Genomic DNA, 13,036 nt, shown 5'->3' with positions numbered 1-13,036 from the left:
TCTTGGCCAGGCCGGGAGAGAAAGAAAGGCAAGTTCTGATCAATAGCTGCCACAGAGGCTATGGATCAGACCCTGCCTCTCTTTCTTCAGGCCTCTCTCCGGGGCTGATCTGCAACCCCTCAGCAGTCAGTGCTGGGTCAAGACTTAGGCAGTGGCCCAGTAAGTGCTGGGTCACCACGGCAACCCAACACTGACTTCCAGTCTGGTCAGACATCAGTTCTAATCCATCCTTAGGAACCTGACTCTTTATTATATAGACTAGAGGCCTGATGCACAAAAATTTGTGCACTCGGGGGGGGGGGGTCCCTCAGCCTGGCCTGTGCCCTCTCACACAGTCTGGGACCCCTCGGGGGATGACCACCTGCTGGCTTAGGCCCAGTACCCAGGGGATTGGGCATAAGCTGGCAGTCATAAATCCCTCTGGCAGCCCAGGAGCCCTTGGGGGATGTCTATTTGCCAGGCTGTCCAGGCATCCCAGCTGCAGTCGGACATCCTTAGCGCTGCTGAGGAGGTGGGAAAAGCTCCCACCACCACTTCTGTACTGGCAGCCATCAGCCTGGCTTGTGGCTGAGCAGAGCTCCCTCTGTGGGAGCACACTGACCACTAGGGGGCAGCTCCTGCATCTAGCATCTGTCCCCTGGTGGTCAGTGTGTGTCATGGTGAGCAGTAATTCCCAGTCATTCTGCTGTTAGGGTCAATTTGCATATTACCCTTTTATTATATAGGATAGAGGCCTGGTGCATGGGTGGGGGCCAGCTGGTTTGCCCTGAAGGGCATCCCTGATCAGGATTGGGTTCTCAGTGGGGTGCCTGTCCAGCTTGGGTGAGGGGCTGATGGCTGTTTTCAGTCTGGCCACCACCCCTTCAGGGTGGGGGTCCCCACTGGGGTGCCTGGCCAGCTTGGGTGAGGGGCTGATGGCTGTTTGCAGGCTGGCCATGGCCCCCGGCCACCCAAGCTCCCAGTGGAGGCTGGCTGGAAGCAGGTATCTGGGATTTATTTATCTTATATAATTGAAACTTTGTTGCTTTGAGCAGATGCCACAGCCTGCCAGGGTAGGCAGGAAGCTTGGCTTCCTCCATCGCCAGGCAAACCAAGCCTCCTGTTTGTTACAACTCCGTGGCTGCTGGCCGCCATCTTGGTTGGGATATAGTTGCTCTGATTGGCTGGTGGGCATGGCTTGGGGCATAGTGGAGCTGCAGTCAATTTGTATGTTTCTCTTTTTTTAGATTAGATGTAAGTTTGAGCCCTAGCCAGTTTGGGTCAGTGGATAGAGTGGTCAGCCTTCAGACTGAAGGGTACCAGTTTCCATTCCAGTCAAGGCCATGCACCTTGGTTGCAAGCTCCTCCCCAACTATATAAAAATAGAAAGGTAAGTTTCAAATATCTATTAAACAAATGTATGTTTTTTAGCTAGCAAACCATGAGTTTTGAATCACTGATTTTCTTCAAAAATTACATACATTTTAGTTGTAATTACATACCTTTTAATTACATACCTTTGTTCTGTTGAAAAATCTGGCAGTGAAAGTTATTTATGGTTACATTTGGTATATTCAAGAATCTCTCAGCAAAAAGTTGCATTTGGAAAGTTTATGAAGTCACAATTCAATTCCTTTTTAAAGAATTTCTTTGTTACAAATTCAGCATCTACAAAATATTACAGTACCACAGAATTTCCTCTTTTTAAACTAGACCCATGCTACAATAACAGCATATTTGAAGTGTTCAGAAATGACCAATAGCCCTAACCGGTTTGGCTCAGAGGATAGAGAGTTGGCCCGCGGACTGAGGGGTCCCAGGTTCGATTCCGGTCAAGGGCATGTACCTTGGTTGCAGGCACATCCCCAGTAGGAGGTGTGCAGGAGGCAGCTGATCGATGTTTCTCTCTCATCGATGTTTCTAACTCACTATTCCTCTCCCTTCCTCTCTGTAAAAAATCAATAAAATATATTAAAAAAAGAAATGACCAATAATGTGGTGAAAATAAAGTAAATAATGAATATGTTTTCTATTTATAGAAGTTTTTCTTTATTTTTCTTTTAACATTCTCCTTTCCTTTTCCTCTGTACTTTCTTCCTTTTCAATCATATTATAGTTTTTCCATTTTTATTTTTAAAAATATGTTTTACTGATTTCATAGAGAAAGGGAGTGGGAGAAAGAGATAGAAACATCGATGAGAGAAACATTAATGTGAGAAACATCATTGATCACTGCCTCCTGCCTGCCCCCTAGTGGAGATTAAGCCCATAACCCAGGTATATACCCTAGCTTGAAATGTAACCAGTGACCTCTTGGTGCATGCAACAACACTCAATCTCTGAGCAACACCGGCCAGGCCAATTATATTTTATTTAATTGAATATTCACTATATTTTAGGCACTAAAATAGGCATTTTAAAAGGTACAAACATAAATAAGTTTCAGATGAATTTAAATAACTGAAAGCTTATTAGAGGATATAAAACATCGCCCTTGTTATATATAACACAATATTGATGATGTTAAGTGGAATGAGAAAGGTACAGATAGCTTTTCTAATATTTATTGTTTCATGTTGCCTTTATATTCCTTAAAAAATTACATGTATTCTATGTAATTAATAGAATATAGAAATAAACTTTATGAAATAAATTTTATGTGCAGAAATAATTGTCAGTAATATTATTTAGTGTGTCAGGTCTCCTAATGGTAGACCAGAATTTATCATCAAATAAAGTCATATTTATTAGGGATAAACACTAAAAAGTAAACTTAAAAAACTTTCTGTGACTATAGCATTCAAGAATAGAGAAGAAAAAAGTGCAAGGGCAGTTGAAATATTTTAATCTATATAAATGCATATCATGCTTACATGAATCTTAGAAAAGTTATGTGGAGAGATTCAATCTTATTTGCACAAACAACCTTTGGATGGTATTGCTCCATAAGGTTCTTAAAATTTCTACTAATAATATTGTCTGAATGTCACATGAAACTGCTGTGCTTAACTGTTTTATTTGGCATCTACTTACTGCATTACTAGTTTCAGAATATGAATTTAGCTGGCTGACCCTGAGAAGACAGGGTATGCAAACTACAGAGACTTGCCATTAGTTTGAATAAAACATATCTGCCTTGAGAACGCCCATTGATCTCCACTAAGCATAAAGATGTCTTGGGCTAAAGAAAGAGATATGGACTCATAGATATGGGTGTACTTTTACAAAGTAGCCCAGGTATTGGACTAAAATTTTATAGAGAATAAATTACAGAATTAAGTAATTCACTGAAAATTATGACTGAGAAACACAACACCTTTGATTTCTAGTCTTTCACCTGGGTACAAAGATGAGGTGAAATTGAAGTTATCTCCTTTGGAAAGGGTGTTTTATGTGTGGAAATAAAGAAGCAAAAACAAGATGTGGTCATTAAGTAAACCATCGATAAATTAAGCAACTGAAGTTTTGGTGTTGGTTGATAAATCAGAATATAAACAATACTAAAAGCAGAATCTTGAAATAGGGAGCTACTGTAAAAACCCTCAAAATATATGATATTGGCATAATTGTTTATATAGCCAATAATATTATAATAGGTAATATATTTATCAAAGTGATTACTTATTGGTGAGCACAAGAGACTTGGTTGAAAAGTTGTGAGGACATTTTGAGAAAAGGGAAGCGTGCGGAAGGCTGCCTGCTTTGTTTATTGGAATTCTGACGTAGGGGAGACTTAGGGGAGTGTTGAAGGTGGCGCCCCTAATTATTCCTTGACCTTTCTAAGCAAGTCTGTGCACGTGCAGACCCCCAGTGTTTACTGGAATCCTTATGTTTAATCCCTGGTTCCCTTTCCTAGAGGACAATGTAAACACATGTGTCCTCCCAAGATTACTCACCCTATTGATTGTATCTAAAGTTAAAAAATTCCAATAAAAGCCTAATGAGGAAAGCAATCTAGGCTGTCTGGTCCCTTTGGCCAGGCCATCCATTGGCCCTCCCTTTCACAGTGAAACTGTGTTGGAGTAATGTGTTCATAAGGGGCTGCTGGTCAACCCAGGCAAGGTGGTGCTCTGTGTGAGGAGCCCCGACAATTACTTTGTAAATGACATAAATATCTAATCACAGGGTTGTACACTTGAAACTAATATAATATTGTGTGTCAACTGTAATTTATAATAAAAGTGGGCAATAAACAGATATTGGAGAGTAGACATTTGGTGATATAAGTTAATGAAATACTAGAACCCTTAGTAAAAATTTACCTATGTTAACTTTGAAGACAATCTATATACCTGTTGAGCCAGTGTCTCTAAGGGAATTGTCTGGTGAGAAAGTGTTAGTGAATATTGACATTGACTGTATTTAACACGGTATTTCAACATGATGAGCATAGAAGAGAATTAGCAATTGAGTGGTTTGAAAGCAAAAGTAAAAGAAAATAGTTTACAAATTTAGGGCCTCCATAGATTTAAAAACCCACTGCTTCTAAATATCATCTAGTAGGATATAGGATCGAGAACTGTTTTTTACCATTAAGACACAGCCTTGGGTCAAAGATCAGATAAAAGGAGGCTTTCTCTTGTTCACACTTGATAATCTCAATGTTGCCTGTGGTGAGATGAGAGAGAGAGAGCATGGAGACAAGGAAGTAAATGTCAAGAATACTTTAGACTTGTGTATAAAAAGAATTCTCAATATATTTCTGGTATATGTAATAATTGGAGACAAATAACTTAAAATTCAATGGATATTTTAATGAAACTATATTGATAAAGATTCTCTAATATAAGATTTTAAATGTGTTTGAATTTACTAGTTATAAAAGAGTGAGACTCGCAGACTCACTCCCATAAGAAATTAGTTGCAAACATCTGTACAGATTCCAAACAAGGTATGCTCCTCATCTACTTTTCAGATATGTCCAAGGTTATCTTATTCCTGAGTAATTATTAAATTTTTAGTGTGGGGTTGTGGAATAAGCAGATAGCTTTTATACTGGACCAAGAGGAGCCAAATCCTATCCTGGTAGAGATGACTGAGCAATACAACATCTAAAATTTCTGGTCTTTTAGCTGGATGCAAAGACTAGATGGAATTTGGGGTCATCTTACTTGGGGAGAAGAAAAAGAGTGTTCTCCATGTGAAATAGGAGCAAAAGCATATGTGAAGATACAATGTGGCAGAGAAAGACAATGGTTTTCCTCCTTTTAAGATCATAAAGGGCTTTCCTTTAGGGAAAGACAAAAAATACAGAGAAGGTCCAGGTTGAGCTTTTGCTATTGATAGAATTATCTAGCACATTCAATGATAGGTTAGAGCCCAGCTAAATTCTCTATATCAAGGAATTCTTTCTGAATAAAAAATAAAAGGGAGGCAGAAACACAGTATGTCATGTAGGTCAGTCAATGGAATATGGATGGAAGTGAAGTACACTGCTTCTAGTCCTGACACATTAAAAGACTGTCTGATACTATCCACCATCTTTTCATTATGCAGCAAGATTGGAGGTCCAGTGCTAGAGTTGAAGGTGGTGGTACAACAAGATGGAATGAAACAGGAACTCTGAAGAACTGCTTGAGCAGAGCCCCTTCTCTTCGCTTGTTCTCCACTACCCAACCCAGACTGGAATGTGACATGAGAAAAAAATAAACCTTTGTGTGTTAAGTGGCTGATATATGGAGTTTATTTTTTAAATGGTTAGAATTTTCTGTTAAATACACACACACACACACACACACACACACACAGGCACACACACACAAGATTGAAATTGGGATTGCCTGAAATATTTGAGACGTAGTTATATATATAATAAATAAATTGATTATATTCCAAGAAATAAATTAGAAAACCCATATTATCTCTGTCAGGTGGAGAAGAAAAGCAAAACAACAACAACAACAACAAAGCACTATCACCAACAAGCCCATAGGTGAGAAATATACTCAGGATAGTTAATATATAATTATTTAGTAGTAAACACAAAATATTCTCACTCTTCTTATCATAAAAACTCAATATAATCATGGACAAAAAATACAGAGAAGGTCCAGTTTGAGCTTTTGAAATTGATAGAATTATCTAGCACATTCAATGATAGGTTAGAACCCAGCTAAATTCTCTATATCAAGGAATTCTTTCTGAATAAAAAATAAAAGGAAGGCAGAAACATGGTATGTCATGTAGGCCAAATCTATTATAAGGCTATTGTAAAAATTAGCAAGTCTCTGAAATCTAGTGCTAAGAGTTCTAGGTACTCAAGAGAAATGGGAAGACCCAGCCAGGAAGTAATATGAATGCTAGAGAAATGTGGAAGGCTACTTGTCAACGAGGTTGTGGAAATGCCTAGGTCATGGGGAATAGCCAATATATAATGATGTTCCACCATGATAGTTCATATGATAGACTGAAAAGTGGGAGGTTAGCGGGTAGAAGAGCTCAGAGAAATGCAAGTGCTCTTTGGGAACTTCTGTAGTAGAATCTAGTCTAGAATAGGATTTACATGTATAGACAGGTTTTTGGATTGGTCACTGATTTTTTTTTTTAATGTTGTTTCTCCTATGAATATCAGTTTGATAGAGATCACGTTTCTGTCACCCGGAATAGTGGTTGGCACAGGGAAGCTACTCAATAAGTATTTATTCAAGAAACAATAAATATATTGTGTCATGCCTCAGGCTGTATTTTAATATGTGTAGTTGTTTTTTGTTTTGTTTTTTGTTTTTTGGGGGATGGAGAGGTATCTCAATGTTAAAAAAAAACAAACAAAACAACAAGAACTAATTTTTTTTCAGTAATAGAATCTTATATAATCTATACAAAACTCTCTCTCTCTCTCTCTCTCTCTCTCTAAAAATTTGTTCACTCGGGCGGGGGGGAGCGGGGTCCCTCAACCTGGCCTGTGCTCTCTCCCAGTCTGGGACCCCTCAGGGAATGACCACCTGCTGGCTTAGGCCCGCTCCCCGGGGGATTGGGCCTAAGATGGTAATCAGACATCCCTCTGGCAGCCCGGGAGCCCTCCGGTGATGTCCACTTGCCAGCGGGGAGCAGGCCTAAGCTGCAGTTGGACATCCTTAGCGCTGCTGAGGAGGCAGAAGAGGCTCCCACCACCACCACTGTACTGGCAGCCGTCAGCCTGGCTTGTAGCTGAGCAGAGCTCCCTCTGTGGGAGCACACTGACCACAAGGGGCAGCTCCTGCATTGAGTGTCTGTCCCCTGGTGGTCAGTGTGTGTCATAGTGACCAGTCAGTCCCAGTCTCTCTGCTGTTAGGGTCACTTTTCATATTACCCTTTTACTATATAGGATAGAGGCCTGGTGCATGGGTGGGGGCCGGCTGGTTTGCCCTGAAGGGTGTTCAGATCAGGGTGGGGGTTCCCACTGGGGTGCCTGGCCAGCCTAGGTGAGGGGCTGATGGCTGTTTGCAGCTGGTCACACCCCTTTCAGGGTGCAGGTCCCCACTGGGGTGCCTGGCCAGCCTGGGTGAGGGGCTGATGGATGTTTGCAGGCTGGTCAAGCCCTCCCGCCTCCAGTGGGGACCCTCACCTGATGGAGGTTTGGCCAGCCTGGGTGAGGGGCTGATGGCTGTTTTCAGGCTGGCCACACCCATTTAGGGTGGTGGGTCCCCACTTGGGTGCCTGGCCATTCTGGGTGAGGGGATGAGGGCCGTTTTCAGGCTGGCCAAGCCCCCACCCTGGCAACAGAAGCTCCTAGCCTCTCCTTTTTTTTATTTTTTATTCTGGGATTTATTTACCTTCTATAATTGAAACTTTGTAGCCTTGAGAGGAGCTCAGAGCCAGCCAGGGAGGGCAGGAGGGAAGTTTGGCTTCCTCCATTGCCAGGGGCAACCAAGCCTCCTGCTCACTCCAGCTCCTGGCCATGGCCAGCTGAAAGCAGGTATCTGGGGTTAATTTATCTTCTATAATTGAAACTTTGTTGCTTTGAGTGGAGCTCAGAGCCGGCCGCAGCAGACAGGAAGCTTGGCTTCCTCCATCATTGGGCAACCAAGTCTCCTGCTTGCTCCAACTCTATGGCTGCCTGTCGCCATCTTGGTTGGGTTAATTTGCATATAGTTGCTCTGATTTGCTGGTGGGTGTGGCTTAAGGCATAGCAAAGGTATGGTAAATTTGCATGTTTGTCTTTTATTAGTGTAAATAAAAGCCTAAGCGACCGATATGACCAAATGACTGGAATGACTGGAACAACCAGTCAACCAGTCCCTATGATGTGCACTGACCACCAGGGGCAGACACTCAATCCAGGAGCTGCCTCCTGGTGGTCAGTGCATTCCTACAGCCAACCTCCCATGGCCAGCCAACCTCCCCCAGTCCCTCCCCCCAGCCGATCCCCCCTGTCCCCCCTGGCCAGCCATCTCTGACTTGCCCCAATCAGGGCTGGCCAACCTCCTGCAGTCTTCCCCCCAACCATCAGCCCCTGATCAGCCTGGCCCCAATTGGCCTGGCCCCGATTGGGACTGGGTGAGATGGCACCGATAGGCTCTGGTTGCGGGCCATTCCTAGGGATCCCACCCATGCACAAATTTGTATTTGACCAGTCATTCCCAGTGCATTTTAACACTGGGCCTCTAGTATTTATTATAATTAGGGGGAAAACTACACCAATTTTATCTTTGCTTTTTTACCAGGATATTTATGTAAGAATGGAAACCAGATGGCTTATTACAGAACCACATTGAACATTTATTATTGTTCTATAAATCTTTAAAGAATGTATTTCTTTACTTTAGCTTGAGTTTTTGAAATGATAATTTATTGAAGCTTTTTCTAATATTTGATTTTTATTAATTGTTTTTTTAAAGTCTTCACTAACAGTGTACTATGGAACTTCCTGTCCTTCACCACTTGCCCACCCCACCCCCACCATGCCACACGATCAGATTTCTTCTTTCTTAAATTAAAAAGAAAAACAAACAAACAAAAATGCAACTACAAACTACATTGGTAACTGCTTAAATGTTAGAACATTTGATCAATCAAGGTATTGTGGATGTGGTAACACATATATCATTGCCTTTCTTGCTATTAATGGGATTCTAATTAGAATAATTGGTTCTAATTAGTATCCTGTCATGTAGCAATCTAATAAAATACTGTGTCTAGAAAAATTGATCTGGCCTTGATGCTAATCACTCTCCTAGACTCTTAGCTTTATAAAAATAAGAATTGATTGCTTCCAGGCAACCTAGTTCTTTTTTCCTTTGTCTTCTCTTGATTTCTTACACACAGTCTTCTACTGAACTGGTCTCTTAAATAATATTGTGTTCTCATTCTCAATTTATTTTAACTACACTTTGGTCTTTGGTATAACTTGAAAAGAGAAGGGCTTTATCACTTGTCAGAGAAAACATCCCTCTGTCAAGCTTTTCCTTCAAGGAATGTATCAGATCATAACCCCATAATCCTAAAGGCTGGCTCAGAGTTAAGGCTAACAGTGAGACACAGGTCAGCCTCTGCAGAAACCAAAGTCAGGCAGAGCAGGGGCTGTGGCTAGACTCAGAGTTTCATGAAGATAACATGTTAACATTATAAAAGAAATAACAGTTTTCACATGTAATTTTTTTACTTCTGTTTTCTCGAAACTGCATGGTATTTTAAAGGTAAAATAAATGAATATTTCTAAGAATTAGGTGATTCATTGATATTTTTCTTACTGCTATTTAAACTTTTTAAAAATAAAAATAATTTGAGGTAACTAATATTTTCTTTTCCTCATACGGTACTTTGAACACATATTTTGAAGCCTGACAGACTTTTAGATTCATTTTTAGCTCATTAAACCTGCATCTAAGCTTTTTTATGAACATGTGTTTGAAAATAAAATTTAAACAAATCTTCCGCTTAAAAATAAATTATAATATAGCTTAGCTTCCTTCTTTTTAAAATCAATTTATTTTAAAAGTTGGTTTAAATCCAAAGGCAGGTAGGAATGAATTCAAACCAAGATATGTCTTGATCTTCATAAAAGTTTCTTTCCATTATATTAGTACTAGAGGCCCATTGCAGGAATATTCCTGCAAGAATAGGGCTTCCTGTGGCTGGAGCAAAGCAGAGAAGGGAGTGAAACTCGCTGAGGTGGGCTTCGCTCCCGCTTCAAGCCCCTGCAGCTTGTCTTGCCCTCCCGATCCCAGCCACTGGGGCTGGGCTTGCCCTTCTGATCCCAGTGGCTGGGGCTGGACTTGCCCTCCTGCACCCATCCCCTGGGGCTGGGCTTGCCCTCCTGCTCCCAGCCGCTGCCCCTTCCTCTCCCAGCCGCTGCCCTTCAGCTCCAAGCCTCTGCCCCTTCTGCCCCCAGCCACAGTGGTTGGGCTTGCCCTCCTGCTCCCAGCCGCTGTGGCTGGGATTTCCCTCCTGCTCCCAGCTGCTGCCCCTTCCCCTCAAGCCGCTGCTCCTCCCGCTCACAGTGGCTGCGGCTCCGTTTCTGTCCTCACGGCCTCTTGGCCTCCATGTTGTCGTCAGTCGCTCTTAGCTAGTATATGCAAATTAACCGCCATATTTTAGCTTCTATAATTGAAACATTGTATCTTTTGGAGCTGTTGCTTCAGGAGCTCAGAGGCCAGCAGCGGCAGGCGGGGAACATTAGCTTCCTCCGTCAGTGGAGCAAGCAAGCCTCCTGTTTGCGTTAGTTGCCTGGCTGCCGGCACCATCTTGGTTGGCAGTTAATTTGCATATCGCCCTGATTAGCCAATGGGAAAGGTAGTGGAGGTATGGCTAATTACCATGTTTCTCTTTTATTAGATAGGATAACAATTGCTTAGGACATTAATGATCTTAATGATCTAAAAATTTATTTTCCTCAGGAAGTAAGTAACTCTAAAAGTTCCTAAAATTCCTATATAATGTTCTATAAGGTTATTGGGAACATACTAATGGTTTTATGCATGATTGACTCTAGGAATCCATTAATTTTACCCTGTGGGTGAGGTTACAGAAAAATTAAATGAAAGTTATATTGAATCATTGACCTATGCCCTCCACCAGTGTTTCTCATGGTGTGATTTGGCACACTGTACCAAATAATCCATAAACTATTGTTACCTGTGCACAATGAGATAGAAGCTTATGCCAGAATGAAAATTGTTAGGGTTTGGCTGGAGACATAGGCTGTGAAAGAATTCACAATTAAGAGAAGAGATGCAGAGAGGAAGTTTACCAGTATATTTTATTTTCCATGAAGGAGAAGGGCCAAGTACTGCTAGTCAATATGGGGGAAGAAACAAATGGTAGGGGTTTGTGTTGAAGTTGAGCAGACATCAGTGGCGTTGTCTTGAAAAGTTAGTTTGTTTGCTTTTCAGAAGACAGCCTGGTAGATGTCTTATCAGAAGGGAGGTGTCTTATCAGAATTTTCCCAAGCCTGTAAAACACGCTTAGAGAAAAAGTTATGAGGAGGTCAAAAGAGGCTTGTTTTAAGGGGAGATGGAAGGGAACTTTCTACTAACTAGAAACTCCTTGGTATAAGTATCACCGAGTTCTGAAAACAGCAGGGAGGAGAGGGGGTGCAAGAAAGTAGCCTTGAGATTAGTTTATCTTGTTTTGAAATTGGAACAGAGGCCCTGTTTCAATCAGAGGAGCTAAGAATCCTGGAGTTTCATTACCAGATTCTTCTCATAAGAAGGTCACAGTAAATAAAAAAAAAAAAAAAGCCCTTTTTCTATTCTTACAAAAATCACCTAAATAATTGAGCACATTGTTTGAGTCAGCTGACATTTGTTTTGTTTTGTTTTTTATAATAAGACTTTATCAATGAAGGATGCATCAAATTGAATTACATTCTGGCACAAACTCCTTATTTCATCATGGATTATTACTTTGAGTAGCCCTGATGTAGATAGTCTGGTCATATTGCATATATAAGAGATGTTTTCTTGTATAAGTATTTTCACAGATCATAAAATAAGGATGTAGGAGAAAGTTCCAAATTTTCTGTCTTTATCTAGAAGTTTTACTCTGTTTAAAACATATCATTTGTTGTAGTATATTCTTTTTAACCATACTGAAATTTTCCTGTTGGAATGTTGAGGGAGCAATATTAGGAAAGAATATTGTTTATTCCAGTTTATTCAGCAAAGAATATTTGATTGATAACTTGGAAGTAAAGTGAAAAAGTACAAATTTTTCTTGAAAAATTCTGTAAACAGTCACCAAAAATATAAATAAAAATTTGAAATAGACTATTTTTTTAAGCAAAGAAAGAATATGTGGAATCTTACAGTCAAAGAATCTAGAGGGAACTTTATATAAGTGAGATTCAAGGTACCAAAGCATGGGATGTCTACTCCAAGCTCCTTGAGAATGAGGATTCTGCTTTTTCCACTGATGAATCCATCATTGCTTGGCCTGCTCTTGCTTGCTTTTATTACTCCTCACCAATGCATGGCAGTAGGAGCTTAAAAGGAGCAATTAGACATGTTTGTCACATACTCTTCCTTATCACACTAAGATAAGATTAGACAGATCTATGGATCTTTGAAGAAAGAAGACAGATATCATGAAACATGATATATTTATTTGGTAAGTTGGCAGTAAGATTCCAGTCCAAGATTCTAGCGTGTTTTCTTGGAAAGCTAAAATCCACCTTTCTCAGATTCCTTTCTAGATAAGTTTCTAAATGTACATGAGAATCTACCCCAAACGAATGTTGTTCATGTAAAATTTTGTAGGCAGAATTGAAGTAGATGCCATCTTCCTGCTACAGACATTGGATTTTTTTTGTTTATTCCTTAAAACTGTAAATGCTCAGAAACAAATGGGTCATCACTGGGCAGCTAGACACAAGGTTTCAGGGTCTAATTGAGAGACTTGTGGTAGCTAAAGAGACAGAGACAGTAGGACTAGCTTCCTTACTCCTGTGTAACAGCTGTGTTTAACTTAAGCGCTGCACACCAATATTTCAAGGATTCTTCTTCCAAACTTCTTTTTGACTACTTTGACCTTTTTCCACCTATAGGGACATGTTATTTGCTTTTATCAAGACAATGTGAAGAAAGCAGTATGTATTAATTCCAAGTAGAAGCCTAGAGCAATGACAATCAGCTGGTGAAGT

Source organism: Myotis daubentonii, chromosome 3 (genome assembly GCF_963259705.1).
Source record: "Myotis daubentonii chromosome 3, mMyoDau2.1, whole genome shotgun sequence".
NCBI classification, from domain to species: domain Eukaryota; kingdom Metazoa; phylum Chordata; class Mammalia; order Chiroptera; family Vespertilionidae; genus Myotis; species Myotis daubentonii.
This window is presented reverse-complemented; position numbering follows the sequence as displayed.